The sequence below is a fragment of the Phoenix dactylifera genome, chromosome 3 (genome assembly GCF_009389715.1).
Source record: "Phoenix dactylifera cultivar Barhee BC4 chromosome 3, palm_55x_up_171113_PBpolish2nd_filt_p, whole genome shotgun sequence".
Taxonomy (NCBI): domain Eukaryota; kingdom Viridiplantae; phylum Streptophyta; class Magnoliopsida; order Arecales; family Arecaceae; genus Phoenix; species Phoenix dactylifera.
Genome location: NC_052394.1, coordinates 7,142,727 through 7,162,210, shown reverse-complemented (window position 1 = coordinate 7,162,210; position 19,484 = coordinate 7,142,727). Strand labels below are relative to the sequence as shown.

Sequence of the window (19,484 nt, the reverse complement as noted above, 5' to 3'; positions counted from 1 at the left end):
TGGTTAACCTTCAGCTAAACATGGACATAAGAAATTAAACAAGCAGGGGCATTTGCACCGGTTTTAGGCGATCTCCTGCTTACTATTATGGCTTTATAAATGGGCCTATCAAATGCAAGTTAGCCTTGCACTGCCCTGTCATGTATTTTACTTTGTTGTTCATAAGGAGGCATTACTCTGTCACGCGTTGCTATTGACGGACATGTTTAACAAATGAGGGTTCACAAATTTGATTCTACATATGTGAGGTAAGACATGATGCTTTTGTCATGCGTTGCTATTGATGGAAATGTTTAGCAAATGAGGATTCACAAATTTGATTCTACATACTTAGTTTAGACATGATGCTCATGCTTATAAGATGAATATAAATTAAGAAGCTACAAGGCTCCTAATGGCTGCTACCATATTTTAACACCCTCTACGGCTGATAGTTTTGCACCCTCCATAGCTGACCACGAACCATAGCTTGAACATGAGCATGCAAGCTTATAGTTGTTCTATTAAGTTAAATTCTGGAGCAATACACTGATTTTTAATTGCTGGGCATTTAAACGCCGGTTTCGTAATTACCATTCTTTTGCCCCCTCTAAGTTTCTTTGGAAAAAAAAAAAAAATTAGAATTGCGAGGGAAGGATTTTCTTTAGTTTATAAAATTGTAGAATTTTAGGCGAGGTGTTCCTTTGGTAAGGTTATAAAAGAACGGAAGATGAAAAGTATCATTATTCTGGAGTATGACTTTTCCAACTTTATGGTTGTAAAATGTCTGAATTTCACAATGCATCAGGAGCACTTCGATTGCAAAGCAACACAGTGCCAAATAAGATTTACCGAATGGCCTGTTTCAGATTACACATCTCAACCATTTACAAGAGATACCAGTTGCATGTATTTGTGGTTGTCATGAAACAAAAGATGATGCATGTTTTAAGTTGAAACTGGACTAAATATTCATAGCAATTAACACATGCTGACAATCGTCATGAAGTTCCTGAAAGACAACTAGTGATAATAATACAAGCGTTAGCCAAGCTTGCCAGCAAAATCAAACATCTTTAGCACCAGCGTTTGAACTTGAAGCAATTTGCAGAATCCAATTGCAAAAATTATTTAACCTCTCCTTACACGATAAGGCACTGGATGTTGGATCAGCTGTCAACGACATCAATAAGGGTTGGTTCATAGTCACTGGGGGCCTCGAAACCATGGAGATTCATCACGGTTGCAGCAACATTGGCAAGACCAGCAGTGGGCAAATCCTGGCGGAATCTGACACCTGGAGCAAGCCCAGGGCCTCCAATGGCAATCGGAACCTGCAAAATTTTGATAGATGATAGAGTTTTATGTGAGACTGTTTAAAATAAATGCACAATAACAAGCCTTAAGTATGTCAGATCAAATATGTACTTGTGTGTATGTATGTATGTATATACATCAGCAATACTGAATAAATCTAACTACTACTAGTTTTCTAATACAATGATAGCAAAAAAAAAATAAAAAATGAAAAGTTCAAAAATATTGATGAATAATAACACAGCTCCAGGTCCATGAAATGGTTTTACTATTCACAAGATAAAGCAAACAAAATATGGTACATAAATCAGTTACCATTTGGGATGAAGGTAATCACCAATGACAAACCACATAGTTGAACAAAAACAACCAACTTCCCAAAATATATCCGGTGGCAGCTATAAGGGAGGCACAATTAGACCAACCAGCTTACAGTTAAGTACAGGCCTTTAGAGAGAGAGAGAGAGAGAGAGAGAGAGAGAGGTTGGTATGCTCACGTTCTGTTGATTTTGGGGTCATTAGATAGTTGCGGTTTTATGTGTTTTATGTCTACAATTGGGGAAAAAATATTAGAAGAGACCTCCATGGCATTTTAGTTCTCCAGTAACAAATCTTTGCTATTTCAATCAGCAGAATTTAGAAGGCTGAACTGTATTCCCCCCCCCCCCCCCCCCCCACCTCTTACAAGCAATACCAGTTTGATGTATTATTCTCAGAGTTAAATTCCTTATTTCCTTATCCCATTTAATCATAAATGTACCTTGAGGTTTTAACCATTTATTACTTGATCCACTTATATGGAAGTAACCAGGTCACCTGTCAGTCGCCTAAGAGGTTCCACCCACAAAAAGGTATGAGCCGGTATTGGAAATGTCAACCTAAGTTTATGATGCACGAGAAGGGGGGTGGGTGGGGGGCAAGAACTGTTTCCACATGTTGTAGCCTAGATCAAAAATCAACCCCAGACCTTCCATTTCTTAGCAATGACCACAAACTAACTGGTTCTTGAAGTTTATCACACGAGTAACGTATCCTATCTGCACACGGCAGAGTTCAATGTGAGATGAACAATAATTGACCAGGAAATTAAAATTATGGTTAGAAATGTTGTGTAGGACACGATTCTCAAACCATTAAAACCACAACAGAGTATGGGAATATAGAATAAAAAAGGCTGCATTAGATTTTAAAAAAACAATATCTTCAACAGATTATTTGCCTTTATGTGGAACCTTGCTGCGCAAAATAAGTTTGTTGGGTAAAAATATATTATCAAAACGATATATGAGCACCGTTAAATGAACCAGAGGTACCAAAGCATTGGAAAGAACAACTATTTTTTAAATCTTGTGGACCGTTAATTAAAATGACCAGATATTTCATATAGCAAAATGCATGCATCCACAAGAAAGAGGCGTAATAGTTAATTCTATGAAAATTATACAAAGCTTTAAAGGAAAGACAACAACAAGATTAGCAATCAATGATCAAACCTTCCCCAAGGTAGCCAAAATAATAGATTACTAGTGATTTACAGCAAACAAAATTTCCACATTGATATTTCTATCTAGTCAAAATTGCTCGTATAAACTGAAACATCAGGTCACCTGAACTTACCAGTGCTAACAGATTGGTAGATGACCCATTCAATATATATGCTGGATATAACAAAAGATACAACTCTTCAAATACTTTCTACACTACTGGTGATTAGGACCACATATACCACAGGCAATCCTTAACAAAAGTCATAATTCTGACAGAAACTAGAAACTATAAGTGCATTTGCAAAGTACCAGCTAGCAGACAGTGAAGCTCAAAAAGCCTTTGGAAATTCTTTAACTGAATAATAACATACATCAGGCAATCAATGTTAAAACCTGAACCAATAGAACAGGTAGAGATATCAAGTCAAAGATTCATGCTGAATCAAACAAGAAGCAAATGACCTCCTCATGATTCTAATGATCAAATTACCTAAACCATAGTAACCATAACAACGGAATCGGAGAAAAGAAAAAAGAAAAAAAAACTCCTGAATTGTAGTTTTGGCACTCTTGCGGGCTACAATCATGAAGTAACAAAAGGTGGCCCATTTTGACATAGTACAAACATAAGCGGCCTATGCAATTGTCTGCCATGCATCTTATTACATATAGGCCTTAAGCACCTTGGACATTTTTTTGGAAATGAAACTCCTCCCTTATTATAAATATTTGGGAGTGATGCTCCCACAAATGCAACAATAATCCAAAAGTTTGGTCTAGAAATAATGACAATTATGATGGTCATGATCAGATAACAATAACAGCCAAAAATTATGGTATTATTCATTAAAATGATCATGGCAATGATGCAAGGAAGAATCAAACTAAGACAAGGATTAGTATTCATTACCGGTTGAAGTTTATGGGAAGTAAGGATTTGAATGTTTCCATTTTTGTCGAGTAGCGGTTGGCCAGATTTGTTCCTTTTTACCATGTCTTCAGCATTCCCATGATCAGCAGTGACAACATAGATGCCACCCACTTGTTCTACAGCATCCAGTATCATCTGAAAGAAAACTGCATTGTCATGCTTAAAAATGGGCATTTTGCCAATAAGGATCCACCAGAATAATTCAATCAGAATGAGATTATAAGACTGTTTTTGCCAGAATGACACAAAGTGTCATTCATTCATTCAGATCTGTCTAAATTACTTCGATATGACTGTTGAAAGTCAATCTTTCTTATAAGCAACAATTGGATTGTATAGGAAAGAAAACCAAAAATATCAAACAACCTTTGCCAAAATAGCATTTACCAGGAAGACAGCTAAGCATTGCTTAATATAATGGAAGGTTAGATCCTAATGACACTATAGGTCCACCAAAAACTATAATTCTCTCCATTCAAATGGACAGATGTTAGGAAGATGAATTTCCTTACTCCACTGAAATTTAACCTATGGGTGGACAATATTGCATATTTCTAAAATCTGGTTCGGATTACTTAAATTCTGCAAGAGATTCTATTATCATGTCAGTGACTCCTGGACTAAATATTGGCATCCTTAGCACCAATTTAATTTTTTGCGAGAAATCCTTTTTTTTCTTGTTTCTTCTCTCAAGATTTCACATTTTCTTTTGTCTCTTTCGGTATTTTGAGGTGTGTCAGAAAGCCCACCTTGGTTGGTCAGTCTGCTGACATGCATCACTGGAGCAAACCCAGACAATCCCATCACGTGGTTGCAGATTCTCATTAATTAATTATGCACAAAAAAAAGCTACCCAAACAAGTTCATCTTAGATATTCATAGATTAATTGAATGTTCACTTGAAATTTTGTGAAATGCTGAAAGACTTCAAATTGAAATTGGCACAACACAGAAAATCACTAGTAAATCCACGTTAACTTGATAGATGGATACATGGATTTGTTTTCTCATTCTCATATTTTATCTACCTTTGAAATACCCCCACTGCAAATTGAACAATAGTACTATAAGTCAGCAGACATACAAAACATTACCTTCACAGCTTCATCAGCAGCCTTGCAACCCACAATTGTGGCTTCAATGTCACCAGTATGACCCACCATATCTCCATTAGGTAGGTTGACACGGACCTGCATATATTTGTATACTACCAAATAAAAGGCCATATCATTGAAATCCTTTTCTTCTAACAGCCAATACATTACCTGGTGGAACTTGTGGCTTAGGATAGCATCTGTAGCCTTTTCAGCAATTTCTAAGGCCTTCATCTTTGGTTGAACATTGAATGAAATCCCACTATCACTTGGAATTTCTACATATTCTTCCATGTTTGGATCAAAGTATCCTGACCGGTTTCCATTCCAGAAAAACGTAACATGACCAAATTTGACAGTCTCACTATTACACAAAATATAAAATAAAATTAGTATGGGCTCATAATTAATAGTAATACATTTAAAAGCAGGTAATTGGAATAACAAAGGCACGATTAAACTGTGAGCCTTCAGTGATGTACTAAAAACAATAAATAATTATAGCAATGGTAATTTTAAATCGTAATTTAGGTTTGGTATTCCAGCTTAGAATAGCTCGTATTATAAAGTTAAACATTAGAACTCCAGATTCACAAATCAATATGGACTATAAACTTTAGCAACAGAGTACGAAACTTAGTGCACAGTAATTTGAAACACAGAGACCAGTACATAGGTCAAATGAGCATATATATTGAACAACATAGGGACATCCTCCCAGGAAGCAAATTTAGAAAAACATAAAACGAATGTCTTAATGACTTGCTCAGATCTTTCTTCTTATTTTCCTAATCAAAGTGCCACAATTCAGTGAAAATCTAGCCAAGATCACGCAGAATATGTATAAAGTAAAAAGGCACCACACAATCTATTCTTAGCAACAAGAATTGTCTGATTTGATTCATGAAGGAAAATTTTGAGCCAAAGTAGCAAAGAAGAAATTGTTCTGGCTCAAACAAGATAGATTTATATCCAAAAAAGATGTCATGTCTCGTATAATTTGCCATGTAATGAATATTCTAGTATTCTTCTACCAAGGCTTCCACATGGCTGCAGTCACTTGTTCCCTGCACTCCGCGATAGTGCACAGAAGAAAATAAGTGGTGGGAAAAAAGACAAGTTTCTTCCACATGGTCAGGTTAGATATTCTTATTTTGTGTCTAAGCAGTAAGCTTATGACTAGGTGTGAGAAGTGAAGGCTAGGGAGTTGATAGGATTTATAACTTGAATTTTCTTCAATCGCAGCACTGCTAAGGAGAGAAGTGTCATAAATCATACTAATTATCTATCTCCATGACATTTACTAACAACACAAATAACATTTAAAAAATAAATTCTATGTAAGAGTATGAACAAATAAAGAAGGATTTCAACATCAACTTAATCTAGAGTTCAGGATGCCAAAAGACTGGAAACACATTCATCATAAGCTCTATTGGGGTAAAAATCTTTACAAGATTCAATTTGATGATCTTGTACAAAGACCTTTACCAACTCAAGATGAAGTTAAATGCCAAGCATTCAAATTAATTAATGTAATCGGACAGCTACATAAGCAACCAAGCTAAGGAGCAAGATAAAGGTATTTGGAAAATATGATAGTTCATGGGAAGAAGAGCAAAATGTCTGCATAACTAAGCACTTCTTTGGAATTAGTTGTAAAAAAATGAAAAGCATAAGTCTGTTAAAGCCATAAATCCCAAACCATTGCATAGCATATCACCTGCAAGCAAAAGTACAGATGCCATTGTGCACTAAGTATTCACCAGATGTCCTCTCAATCTCTGGAGGAGAAACAAGATAGTGGCTTGGAAGCTTCAATTCACCATCATACTGAAGCATTCCAGCATAACGAATCTTTGGGAACCTTACACGGTCAAATTTGTCAAAGTTCTCATATTCCAGAGCTTTAGCAATCATAACCATACGATCTGCTCGGAAGTTGAATGTTACAACAGCATCACCATCCACTATAGGACCCAACTGCCTTGCCACTCTCATCGACTATAACAAAAGCAGGCAAGTACTGGTCATTGGCTTTGGGATCCTCCCTCAGCTTTTTCACTGCTTCAAGAGCACTTTGAAACTTGTATGGTGCTTCACCAAGAACCTGAGCATCCCAGCCACGCTTAACAACCTCCCAATCATTCTGCAAAATCATTTGGTACGAAGTAAATAAAACATTCAGAAATTTCTTTGGTTGCTATGCAAATATGAAAATTTGATAGCTAGCAAATAGCCGACAACCTCTATTAACTGCTTAGCCAGTGCAGGAGCAGTTGCGGGTGCTGGTGCAGGGAAGCGGGTATTTTAAAAACACCAGAAGCACTTACGAAACAGGTCCTATATCAAGTTTCTGAGGAGTTTGCTAAGCAAGTGCACTGACCTAAATGGAAGTTTCTTGTCATTAAGACCAACAGCAAATGGAATCAAAATTTATACAGCCATAAGATGTAATTACAAGGTGATGCGACAAAAGCAATGATTTAAATAAGAATAGCAATTTAACACAAGAAATATACAGGGAAAGAACACCAAAAGGCATTGAAGGGAAAAAAAGAAAAAAAGATAACAAAGAAAAAAAATGAGCTGGTGCACCCTAAGCAATAGTAGCCACAATTATCAAGAATCAACATATTATAGTCTCCACATTGTAAATGACATATGGACCAAAGTTCAACTCATTTGGATGGTTCCAAAACATAAAATGTTTCAAACATCATCTCATTTTGAAAGCTGCTCTATGTTTGACAATTTGATTCACATGTATAAAATTTCTGAAACTTCTCACTTTTCGGGCATTTTAGAAACAGATCACGATGATATTATGAATCATCATTTTGGATGGCCACCTTCCATCATACAACAGTAGCACCAAATCATAATCTCTCTCTCTCACACACACAAATTTTACCCCACCACTGATGCTTTTCTTGATATGTGGAGAATTGTAGACAGAATGAACTAGAAATAACAAACAAATCACTGCATTTTATGCAGCCAACAATATTCTCATAAACCACCAGCATATAATCGTTCTGAAATAAAGAATTTCACAAATACCTCATAGCGGTCCATGGTAACGTACATCCTGCCCCCACCAGATGCAATTTGTGCATCAATCCCTTTCTCCCGTAAATTTGAAAGGTCATTCTCTAGTGTTTCTACAAAGCCTATACTAGAACCATCCAAAACGTCACGACCATCGGTAAGGATATGGACGCGGAATCTTTTGGCACCATGCTCACTAGCTCCTTTGAGTAGCAACTGCAAGAGAAAAAAGTTATCAAGTATTGAAAATCACCAAAGCAGGTAGTCAAAAAATAACTCAGAATACCTAATCTATACCTGTAGCTGATCAAGCCGTGAGTGGACACCCCCATCACTCAACAAGCCAATGAGATGCAAAGTACCTTGATCAAAAGATTCTTGAATGTATTTAAAGGCTTCTCCTTCATATATTTTTCCAGAGGCAAGTGCAAGATCAACTAGTTTAGCACTGCAGTTAAAGGAACATTCGACTCAGTAGTATTGCATAAAAAAAATGTTCTTAAAAGAAATTCAATGGAAGCAGAATCAATGAGGAAAAGTAGGAAAATGCCACAAAAAGAGCATTGACATAAACAAATGTTCAGAATGACAATCCGCAGGAAGGACTGCAATTCTTTTCAATTACTAACTTAATTTGTTTGAAAAAAACTGACCTGTCAGATTTATCTCTTATAAATCTATGCAAACTTCTGTCCGTACCAAGTAAAGTGAGAAATGCAGGTAAACACCCTTTACGAGAGAGAACTAAGCTCTGAGACTCTCTTTTTTTTTTGATCGAAGTACATATGTACCAAGAAACCAGAAAAAGGCTCAATAAAACTGTTAGAAAATGCTAGAGGAACATAAATTGCTCTTTCAGCCTGCTAATCTCTTATTTAGACATTCAAAATTTTCTCTTATCAACTCTCAGAAATTTGGTTGCTTATATGATTTTTAAGTTCTGCAAGAGACTTCCAGCTGTTGAATAATTGAAAGACATACTATACTTCCAACCACGAGTGAACAAGATTGAGTTAACAGGCAAAACCAAAAGTGGTCAACATAACAACATCCAAGCAAATAAGAAAGGTATTATCCATGTATTAGAGGCAGAGACTAAAGATAAACTTCCATTCATTCTTTTGCCTTTAATGAAACCTTCCCTCAGAAATATAAATCAAACACAACAAACTTTCACCGCCAAGGAGGCACTCCATGAAGACACAAGATCGCTCAAGTCTAACTGTTAACAATATCAGAGAAATTTGTTGGGAAGCATTAACTGAAACTAAAAGGGAGGTATTCGTCATACGACTTCCATCCGACTCACTACTCCCAAAGCCCATCTCCCTTAACACATACCAAAGCATTGCGGTACAAATTGCCACACATTCTTTATACTTCCAATTTGAATATTTCTTAATAATAAGCATTTATGCATTTAAAAGTTGTAAAGTAGCTGACTACATCTAACTTTACCTAACACACTTTATTTACATAATGAGAAATTTTAATAAGAATTCTTTTTTTTAAAATGTATCAATTGCTTGAGAGGGTTAAAGGACACATCTTTTTAAGTGATCAAAAACTATCACATTCTTTAATTGATAAACTATGGTATTCTTGATACATTTGAACAGGTCATTTTTCAAAATATTCATGGTTCATTCTAAAGCATGGCACAGCGATACCAACAAATAAATATAATTAATAGCAAGAATATATGGGATTTGAAAGTTAACTTAAAAAATAATAATTTATGTCTTTATAAATAATGATGATGTTACGAATTAAAAGATGCCCACTGCATCTTAGGTACTACAAGCAGTAGAAAGAAGCAGAACCAGACAGAAAGTCCACTTTATTAGAGTGCCCTGCTCTTCATATAATATGCTCAAAAGAAAACTTGTCAGGATTAAGTACAATAAACGCAATTAATCAACTTAAAAAATCCTCAGAATGAAATATGAAGGTAGTTTTGAGAATGGAGTGCATTGTGAGGCAAGCACTTTACCCCTGGGCATAAATCCACCCTGCACCTAGTGCATTGTGACCAACCTCACTGTTACCCATGTCATCTTCGGTAGGCAGTCCCACTGCTGTGCCATGAGCCTTTATCAATCTCCATCTCTCTGGAGCACCCTACAAAAAGGTGGAGTATGTTTGTAATACTAAATTATCCATAGGCAAATGCTGAATGATTTTAGTTGCATCCTTTAGCAGGACAAACATGAATGGCAATTTAACTTGCACCCAAGCATTTTTCTTTCGTCAGATAATTAAGACATTTAACTAACGAGTAGGGAAAAAAATCAGATTACAGAATTGAATGACCAGCAAGGATTGATGCTACAACCACATCAAGAGAGGGAATTCCTCACAATAACACCACCTTTATCTAATCTTTCCCTGGCAAGTTGGTCAACAACTTCATCAGCAGCTGTACGAATGTGAAGACCCGAATTGGGCCCATCCTAGGGCCCAATGAACTGAAGTCGGCAAGGAGTGCCGACTTCAGTTGAGTCATCGTGGTCTCCCCACGATGACCACGCCGGCCGAACGGCCAGCGAATCCCCCGCAAGCCCCCCCCTCTTCCCTCTTTCCCTCTCCCTCTCTCCCTCTCTCTCTCTCTCTCTCTCTCTCTCTCTCTCTCCCTTTCTCTTTTCTCTGAGAGCCCATCCCTTCCTCTTCGTTTTCCCTCTTTGTGAAAGGATCGCCGGAGCCCCATCACCGCCGGAGCCGCCATCACCATCGGGAAGCCACACGTCGACGACCGGAGGTGAGGAAGATCACTAATTTACTATTTTTATAGATTTAAAGGGGAAGGAATGAGGGTTGTTAACTGGTTTTCACTTCCCCTGTTTCGGGAAAGTTTCTTTTGTGGGATTCGGCCGGCCGACGGCGGCCGGCCGGGGTCAATCCGGCCGAAATGGGTTCGGCCGGAGGTGGGTGAACGGGGGCCGGGCTTCCAGCCCCGGTCTCCCTCTCTTTCCTCCCTTTTCTTCCTCTCTCTCTCTCCTTCTTCTCTTCTTCTTCCCTTCCGTCGCCTGTGACCGTGGGGTGATCGACGGCGGCTGGCCGAGCGCCGCCGCCGAGGGCCACGGTCGGCCGCCGAGGGCCGACCGGAACCACCAGCTACCCCCCCCCCCCCCCCCCCCCCCTTCTTCCTTTTCCTTTCTTCTTCTTCTTCTTCTTCTCTTCCTTCTTCTTCTTCTCTTTCTTCTTCTTCTTCTTCATTCGGCCTGGGTGTTTTTCCTTGCTTTGAAATGTGTGCCTTAATGGTGAACCAGACTTTGAACCGGGTCTAAACTGTGAACCGGTTCCACCTAATCTTTGTATTGGGTTTGATCTGGATTTGAGTGAATGGGTTTTGATTAGGGTCTAAATCTGAGTCAGAAATTTGGGTTAGCCTGATGTAAGTATAATCTGGTTCGTCAAGATTTGATCTGATCTGGTCTGATCAGATCTGGTTTGGGTTGGGTTGGAAATCTGTGTTGGGCTGAGTTGAACCTAATTGGATCTGTGGGCTGGGTTGGTTTGGGCCCGAGATCTGATCTGGGCCTGTAAACTGGTTTGGTTCAGTTGGGCTTAATCTGTTTTGGGCCACAATTGACTTGGGTTTAAAGGATTCTGATTTTAGGGTCTATGTTTGATCTTAGGGGCCCATTCTTGGATCTATGAACTTAGGAGTTTAAGAGTTTGAAAATTTTTTTTAAATTATGTTTCTTAGTTAATTAAATAAATAATGTTTATGTTTTAATCAGGGGTTCGTGATATCTGTGGCAGGAATTTTTAAGCGAACCCAGGTAGGTGACCGTTGCTTTAAAGTAGAATTCTAACATGTATCTTGCATATGTTGATTTATTGATTTATTATTAGCAATATGTGTTAGAATTAAAATTAAATATTTAATTTCATAAATTGTTATGTGCTTTACTGTGGGGAGTATGATTATGATTTTGATATAGAAAGTTGATTTATTGATTTTCAAAATCCGCGTGACTATAGTCTAGACCCCGCCAATGGGATGATACGTTGGCCCTGTCGACTTGTACTGAGGAACTAGTTCCGACACCGCGACCACCGGTGATAGAATAGTGGCGGCACAGGGGTGCGTTTTGCTCTTCGGAGCGGCTCGGTGGAGCGTGAGTTTGGCACCAGGGGGTGCGGCACAGTGGTGCGTTGGCTCAGTGGAGCGGCTCTTCGGAGAGTTGTATTGACACTTCGGTGTAACCATGCCACTGGGTGATGTGGCCGTAGTCATGCGGTTGAGTTATTTTGAGTCTCGGATTGGGTTTACAGATTATTGTGTGGATTTTTGGATTTATGTGTTTAGCTGCTTTTATATGCATTATGACATGTTATATGATGACTTTATTGCATGATGTCGCCTACTGAGCTGTTAGCTCACTCCTACTATTTACATTTTTGCAGGTGATGATATATGATTATGGGGATTACGGGACGGAGTGATCATGATGTAGTTAGCTAGTGGATATAGACTTTCTCTTTTGACTTATGTATATATGGACATTTGATCTGAAAACTGGAATTTATTTTTAATTAGTTATTAATAGTTGATCTGATTTATCTGCCTTGCGTGCCTGCGGGGTCCGCCCTGTAGGTGCGCGGCGTCTGCTCGTGCCCCGGGCCCCGGGTTCGGGGCGTGACAGATTTATTGGTATCAGAGCTTAAGGTTAAGGTATCCTAGGATTTAGGTTCAGGTAAGTGTGAGTGGGGAATTATGATAGAAAAACTATCAAAGCCTTGGTTTATAGTCACTTAAGATTGTAACATGAATGATATTATAACCTACGGCTTAAGACCACTAGGGACTGTAGGCTTAATGGCATTAGAGTTTGACGTTTAAGATCATTAGGGATTGTGACATAAATATATCATAGCTTAAGGTTATGATCAATTGGGACATGACAATTATATTTGGTGCTTAAGGTGTAAGATCACTGGGCATTATGATAAAATGTATGCATCGGGTTTGGTTTTTGATGAGTGTGGAAAGAAAGTATAAATTATCTTTGATCATGATAAGAGAGGTTTGACCTAAGATAAGTGTAGGAAAATTAACAATGGCATACCGGTTATACCATGTTCAGATATTATTTAAACGACTTGGAAGTTCAAACTTGATATGGGTTGTGATATGATCGTACTTTTGGTTTTGCTACTAATTATCAGAGTATGATTTATACATACATCTTCCGTATTATTGGAGTGGGCTAAGAAAGATTTTTCGTAGTATTAGTGCAGAATGTTTTCGAGGTTAAATCTGTATGGGGATTATATTTGGATTTGACATGTTTGAATATTGTAAATCGGCATATTTCTATTAGTGGATTAAATTCTTAAGGCCATATAGTATGCAAATTGGTGGAGTATTCTAATTATTTGAATTTGTATATTTGGATTGGGCTACTAAATTTTTCTTATAATTGTTGGAGACCATTGGATGTGTTAACTTGAACTCAAGTCAAGGTTTATGACCTAACTAGAAATCTTTGTCATTGTAAAATACAAAATTGAGTAGAAATTTCGATTTTGAGATGCTTATGTGAGTTATCATGGGTAGCATTAATCATAGACATTAAGGATTTTGGTAAAGAAGGATTTGGAAGTTGATAGAGTTAATTTCTACTCATAGTGATATTGGCTCAACAGTTCTAACCCATTGAGTTTGAGGTAAATTCTGTTGGAAGGAAAATCAATGTAGATTTTCTAATTAAATTGCAAAGAGAATACAAGAATTACCCCCTTTAAATTAAACCTAGATATTTTGGATTCTAAAAAGGTTGTGGAGATCACATAGTGACCTTAAACTTGACTAAAGGATCGGGGGTTAGTTATGGTATGTACACTCTATATAAATTGAGGACAAAAAGATCTAGAGGTTTTGCTCTAGTTCTACTTGGAAATTTGAAATTTGGAGTTTCTTAGTTTCAATGCAAAATGATACTTTAGTCAGAAATCATTTTGTGACTTTAGAGAATTAAATGAATTAAATCAGAGAGTGCAGCGGAAGTGTGGTGGTTTGACTTATTTTGAAACTGGTTAAGATCATTAATATTTGATCTAAAAGGCATTTATTTGCTTTTGTTATTGATAAATTTGAGTTAATTTATCATGATTTTGAAATGCTAAAATTAGAATGCAACCTAATTATGGTCGTAACCGAAGTGTGAATGAGCTATTCTGAGAGTTTTCTTTGGTAGAGCAATTTGTATTTCAAGTTATGATTAATTAGATTTTGACTAAATTAAGCGAAGGAATATTAATCATGAGATATTATCATGCAATATAATTATTTTGGAAGTTTAACTTGATATCAGGCACTATGGATATTGCTTCTAGTTGAAGTTAATTATTTTGGTGGCAAATTAAGATTCATCTATAAAAAGATGTTTAAAGCTTGGACTAGAAAATATTTATTGAAATCTGTATGTGGATCATGCATGGAACTCGTATATAGAAGGAAAATATACTTGGGGATGAGACTTAAGAATTTTTATTTGGCTCTACTTGAGACTTGAAACAATTAAGATTTATATTTTGATGGGGAGTCAATTAGTAAATCTTGAGAATATTGGTGGATTAAAATGTTTTTGGGTTAGTCGAAAATAGGACTTGTTTGATTTGGAAAAGTTCTTGATGTTTTTCCTTGTAAAAAAAAAAAAAAAAAAAATCGTTGGAAAGTATAGTTCTTTGGATTTTGATCGATATGGATATCATTGTGTTATTAGTAGATTCTCTAAGTCTAGTAGATTTACAAGATCCCGAAATGTTTGCAGTACTGCAAATAAAAAATATTTTATTATTTGAGGAGTTGATCTCAATGTAAAATCATGGAGCTTATATCTTGGTGGAATTTCTTGTAAATCTTTGAACCAGATTATTAGATTCTTGTAAGTTAAATATTTATAAATCAAGGCTATGAGTTGATTGTGGATTTTGTATCACCATATGAGAAATGCAAGTGGGATTTCATGAGAGGCCCAAATAAGTTTAGCCTAAAAGAAAAGATTCAGAATGATTAAGTAAGCTCCTGAGTAAGTTAATCTAGAATCTTTTAATTATCGAAGCTTAGAATAAATATCAACTTGTATAATGGAATTGTCAAGGGAAACTAGAATTGGCTTAGTTCAAATTTGGATCTAGAATATGATTACTTGATTATATGATGGTACAAATACGACAACTATCTCAAGGGTTAATAATGACCTAGTGAACTTGGAAAGCAAGGATAAAATTTTGCTTGGATATTATAAAAAAAAATGTTGATGATCTGGGATCATTAAGAAATTTTGGAGAATATTGATCAGAGTTACGCAGCGAAAGTATGATGGATTGAGTCAATCTAAACTGGTTAAAAATATTGACTGTATTTTGGTAACATGTTATTATGAAAGACTATGTTGTTCAATAATGAAAGATTTTGTTGATTCTCAGGTCAATCATGATATGATTATGTTATCTCTTGGATAGAATTTGCTATTTTTGGATATGCTAAGAGAATAATAATAATAATAATAATTTGAGCGTATCATAACTCGGGTTAGTTGATTGTTGGCCAAATATGGTCTAATTTGTTAAGTATCTACATAAACCAAGCATTATTTGCTCCCATCTTATAGGTTTAAGTTAAAAGCTTCGTGGCATATTGAATCATGGTATCAATACTTTGCCTTCTCAGACCTGCTCTTGTGATTTGATGCAAATCATCTTTGAGATAGACCGTTGCTATCTAATGATCATAAGTACATGTTTATTTTGTGAATTACATTTCTAGCCATTTAATGATTTGACTCTAAGGTTGGCCATTATTCTTTGAGGGATCAACACACTACCATGAGAAGTGTATGAGATCTATTTCATTTCAAGTTTTATCCCAAACACAACTACTTTTAATCAATCTTGTTGTGAATCGATCCTGATCCGATCTCGAGTAAACATGCATCAAGATGATAATTTCAATCTGAGATTTCAGTCAGTCATTTATCTAGTGCTAATCTTACGAGTTTATATGAAATTTTTGCTAATTGATTTAAAGTTATCTATCACACTGATTTTGATAGAGAAGAATAAGATCTTGGATTTATATTATTCAATGGGCTGAGCATATGAAAGGCCTAGATCTCTTTAATTTCGAGGACGAAATTTCTTTTTAGTTGGTTAGAGTGTGAAGACCCGAATTGGGCCCATCCTAGGGCCCAATGAACTGAAGTCGGCAAGGAGTGCCGACTTCAGTTGAGTCATCGTGGTCTCCCCACGATGACCACGCCGGCCGAACGGCCAGCGAATCCCCCGCAAGCCCCCCCCCCCCTCTTCCCTCTTTCCCTCTCCCTCTCTCCCTCTCTCTCTCTCTCTCTCTCTCTCTCTCTCCCCCTTTCTCTTTTCTCTGAGAGCCCATCCCTTCCTCTTCGTTTTCCCTCTTTGTGAAGGGATCGCCGGAGCCCCATCACCGCCGGAGCCGCCATCACCGTCGGGAAGCCACACATCGACGACCGGAGGTGAGGAAGATCACTAATTTACTATTTTTATAGATTTAAAGGGGAAGGAATGAGGGTTGTTAACTGGTTTTCACTTCCCCTGTTTCGGGGAAGTTTCTTTTGTGGGATTCGGCCGGCCGACGGCGGCCGGCCGGGGTCAATCCGGCCGAAATGGGTTCGGCCGGAGGTGGGTGAACGGGGGCCGGGCTTCCAGCCCCGGTCTCCCTCTCTTTCCTCCCTTTTCTTCCTCTCTCTCTCTCCTTCTTCTCTTCTTCTTCCCTTCCGTCGCCTGTGACCGTGGGGTGACCGACGGCGGCTGGCCGAGCGCCGCCGCCGAGGGCCACGGTCGGCCGCCGAGGGCCGACCGGAACCACCAGCTACCCCCCCCCCCCCTCTCTTCCTTTTCCTTTCTTTTTCTTCTTCTGCTTCTTCTTCTTCTCTTCCTTCTTCTTCTTCTCTTTCTTCTTCTTCTTCTTCATTCGGCCTGGGTGTTTTTCCTTGCTTTGAAATGTGTGCCTTAATGGTGAACCAGACTTTGAACCGGGTCTAAACTGTGAACCGGTTCCACCTAATCCTTGTATTGGGTTTGATCTGGATTTGAGTGAATGGGTTTTGATTAGGGTCTGAATCTGAGTCAGGAATTTGGGTTAGCCTGATGTAAGTATAATCTGGTTCGTCAAGATTTGATCTGATCTGGTCTGATCAGATCTGGTTTGGGTTGGGTTGGGAATCTGTGTTGGGCTGAGTTGAACCTAATTGGATCTGTGGGCTGGGTTGGTTTGGGCCCGAGATCTGATCTAGGCCTGTAAACTGGTTTGGTTCAGTTGGGCCTAATCTGTTTTGGGCCACAATTGATTTGGGTTTAAAGGATTCTGATTTTAGGGTCTATGTTTGATCTTAGGGGCCCATTCTTGGATCTATGAACTTAGGAGTTTAAGGGTTTGAAAATTTTTTTAAATTATGTTTCTTAGTTAATTAAATAAATAATGTTTATGTTTTAATCAGGGGTTCGTGATATCTGTGGCAGGAATTTTTAAGCGAACCCAGGTAGGTGACCGTTGCTTTAAAGTAGAATTCTAACATGTATCTTGCATATGTTGATTTATTGATTTATTATTAGCAATATGTGTTAGAATTAAAATTAAATATTTAATTTCATAAATTGTTATGCGCTTTACTGTGGGGAGTATGATTATGATTTTGATATAGAAAGTTGATTTATTGATTTTCAAAATCCGCGTGACTATAGTCTAGACCCCGCCAATGGGATGATACGTTGGCCCTGTCGACTTGTACTGAGGAACTAGTTCCGACACCGCGACCACCGGTGATAGAATAGTGGCGGCACAGGGGTGCGTTTTGCTCTTCGGAGCGGCTCGGTGGAGCGTGAGTTTGGCACCAGGGGGTGCGGCACAGTGGTGCGTTGGCTCAGTGGAGCGGCTCTTCGGAGAGTTGTATTGGCACTTCGGTGTAACCATGCCACTGGGTGATGTGGCCGTAGTCATGCGGTTGAGTTATTTTGAGTCTCGGATTGGGTTTACAGATTATTGTGTGGATTTTTGGATTTATGTGTTTAGCTGCTTTTATATGCATTATGACATGTTATATAATGACTTTATTGCATGATGTCGCCTACTGAGCTGTTAGCTCACTCCTACTATTTACATTTTTGCAGGTGATGATATATGATTATGGGGATTACGGGACGGAGTGATCATGATGTAGTTAGCTAGTGGATATAGACTTTCTCTTTTGACTTATGTATATATGGACATTTGATCTGAAAACTGGAATTTATTTTTAATTAGTTATTAATAGTTGATCTGATTTATCTGTCTTGCGTGTCTACGGGGTCCGCCCTGTAGGTGCGCGGCGTCTGCTCGCGCCCCGGGCCCCGGATTCGGGGCGTGACAACGAAGAAGAATAGGAGTAACACGACCTCAAGGCGCCAACATATCCTAGATCCAGACATGAAAAACGAGAGGTTTCTGCAACCTAGGTTACCCTCTTTTACTGACCTGGTTCATGCACCTCCTCAAGTCCCCATGCACTGTCAACTCATCCTGGAGGCATCTACGTTAACAATTTGAAATATTCTCCTACCACAAAAGCACCCACTTCGTTCGAGGTCTTCAAGCCAGCATTTCCAAAGAGCCTCAAACAACATATAAATGGTGCAGCCCTTAATTTCCAAGTTCAACTAACAAAGTGAAGAGCGCCATGAATTGGTTTGACGCATAGAAAATCGAAACATGAGATAGTTGTACACAACGATTGATACTTGATATCCTCTGAACCACCAGATAACTAAATTTGGATATCTACTCGCAACTACTACACTCCTATAAAATGTGAGGCAATGGACCACAAACCCAATAAGAACATAGATTTGAGGTAACCCTTGTGCTGTATGATGAGAAACCGCATGAAAAAAAATCGACAAGCAGTAACACTTTATTAAGAGTTGATTTTTTTTTCTCCCCCTCTCTCATACCACCAGACAATGAACCTAACGGTTATTCAGACGAAAAAGAAAGCCACAATAGATTAATCAGACTTGCGAGAACAGAACAAAAACTAAGCTCGCCATACTAATATTAGCTGCACAATGGCAAGGGGCATCAGTAATTCCATGGATGCTAACCAGTGAAGCCAATAAAACCAATTTATTACCTTCTTGAGCCAATCCATGGCCGGCGTCTCGGCGACATAAATGCAGTTGTACTTGTCGGGGTTGGCTTCGCCCCATATCCATCCAGAACCACGACGGCCACCGTCTTCCCTTTTGGAAGCTTTGGGTGGTCCGCCAATTTCCATGAGAATTCCGAGCTATCCATCTCCTCCAAAGCTCCAAAAAACAACACCCAAATCGTCCACAAAGAAGGAAAACGTACAGCTACGATTAAAATGGAAAGAAAAAAAAAAAAAACCAAAATGACGAATTGAATGTTAAAAAGTTTCACTCAAAAAAAATGAAGGGACAAGAAAATCAAATTACAATTACGCATTCAGTGGATAAAATCCAATATGATAGCCCGAGAAAATGATGGGAAGAAACTAATTAAAATCGGAGACGGAGTGATACCTTATGAGAATCCTCCAGTGGTATGCAGGTTAGAAAGATTCGGAGGCGGAATAAGCGAGA

At 38.2% G+C, this 19,484-nt stretch overlaps 1 pseudogene; it reads right to left on the bottom strand.

The window, feature by feature from the left end:
* Positions 1–793: 793 nt before the first annotated feature.
* LOC103702177 lies at positions 794–19,235 on the bottom strand (annotated as a pseudogene).
* Positions 19,236–19,484: the final 249 nt, after the last annotated feature.